The 1,913-nt window shown below is 42.6% G+C and overlaps 1 non-coding gene across 1 annotated transcript; it reads left to right on the forward strand.

The window, feature by feature from the left end:
- Window positions 1–248: 248 nt before the first annotated feature.
- On the forward strand, window positions 249–447 carry LOC142438354 (small nucleolar RNA SNORA74). Its single transcript, XR_012782742.1, has one exon. It is a non-coding gene; the product is annotated as a small nucleolar RNA SNORA74 (small nucleolar RNA).
- Window positions 448–1,913: the final 1,466 nt, after the last annotated feature.

The raw sequence follows: 1,913 nt of genomic DNA on the forward strand, positions 1-1,913 counted from the left end.
AAGTCCCAAGGGAATACAAAAAATAGTCTTTGGGTCCAGGGCATGGCACCCCATCAGACCCAACTGGAAAACACTCCTAAAAGTCAACAAACACACCTTGAACTATTTACAGGCCTTTCTTTTTTCTTCTTGTCATCGCTTTTGTTGTTGTTGTTGTCATTGTTTTCTTTTGCTGCTTTGTTTTACTCTGTCTTGTGTTTGTGTATATTGTTATCTCTGCATATCTATCTAGATAAGACAGGCTGGCCCCCAACGGTTATCAGCTGTCCAGGTTAACACAATGCCTGGGACAGTGTTCTACTGTTGGAAGAGCAAGCACTGCCCAGTGAGGTCTGGCTCCACGCACTGCTTTAGTGTTGTGGTCGCATAACCTCTGGCAGCATTTTGCACCTTTGAGAGTGGAGCGACTCCTCCTGTGGAGTTGGTCCTAGTCTGGATGCAAACATTAAAAAAAAAAAAAAGACAGGCTGGATAAACAATCTGGAGGAGAAAACAACAGGACTGATGGTTCTGGGGGGACATTGGAGAAGGTGGGGGGAAGAAAGTGGGTGTTAATAAACCCAGGGACAAGGGAACAACAAATGATCCAAAAAGCAATGGCGAGGAGGGTGTAGGAGTCCTGGTAGGACTTAATCAAGGGCAATGTAACTGAGAGGAATTACTGAAACCTAAATGAAGGCTGATCATGATAGTGGAACAAGAGGAAAGTAAAGAAATAGAGGAAAACACTAGGAGGCAAAGGGCATTTATAGAGGTCTAAATACAGGCATGTGCATATGTAAATATATTTATATATGACAATGGGGAAATAGATCTATGTGCATATATTTGTAGGTTTGAAGATAAACAAGCAGCCATCTAGATGAGAAGCAACAAAATCCACATGGAAGAAGCACACCAGCCTGTGTGATTATGAGGTGTTGATGGGATCAGGCATCAAAGAAAAAAACTCATATTGTGAATGAGGAGCAGTGTGAGTGGAGACCCAAAGGCCATCTGCAGGCAACTGGACATCCTCTTACAGAAGAGTCGCAGTGAGGAGATGAGCCAGTCAGGGTGCAGTATAGCAACGATTGAACACACCACTTTCCTCTAGTTCCTAAATGCTTCCTCCCCACCTACTATCATGATCCCAATTCTACCTTATAAATCTGGCTAGACCAGAGAATGTACACTGGTAGAGATAAGAACTGGAAACACAGGAAATCAGAACAGAAGAATCCCTCAGGACCAATAATGAGAGTGGTGAGACCAGGAGGGTAAGGGTAAGGTGAGGTAAAATGGGGAATTGATCGCAAGGATCTGCATATAAACCCCTCCCTGGGGGATGAACAACAGAAAAGTGAGTGAGGGGAGACATTGGACAGTGTAAGACATGACACAATAATAATTTATAAATTATCAAGGGTACCTGAGGGAGTGGGGAGTAGGGAGGGAGGGGAAAATTTGAGGAGCTGATACCAAGGACCAAGCAGAAAGGAAATGTTTGAGAATGATGATGGCAACAGATGTACAAATGTTCTTGACACAATGGATGGATGTGGATGGATTGTGATAAGAGTTGCATGAGCCCCCAATAAAATAACTAAAAAACTTGAGCAAATAGGATGCATATGTATAGATAGGAAATACACACACATGATAAATGAATAAACTTGTTTTAAGAAATTGGCTTTTGCAGTTGTGGAGAGTAGCAAGTCTGAAACTGGCAGGGCAGGGCAGCTGGCTGTAAACACAGGCAGGAGTTAACACTGCAGTCTTAAGGCAAACTTTCTTGTAAACCTAATTATTTTTAGCACTTATCAACCTAGGGGACAGTCCATCATCTAGCACTCTATTGGACAATATTCTATTGTGACCCATAGAGTTAGCATAGATTATTAAGGCGTTCCAACTGATTGGGTAAGAACAGT

Source organism: Tenrec ecaudatus, chromosome 1 (assembly GCF_050624435.1).
Source record: "Tenrec ecaudatus isolate mTenEca1 chromosome 1, mTenEca1.hap1, whole genome shotgun sequence".
NCBI classification, from domain to species: domain Eukaryota; kingdom Metazoa; phylum Chordata; class Mammalia; order Afrosoricida; family Tenrecidae; genus Tenrec; species Tenrec ecaudatus.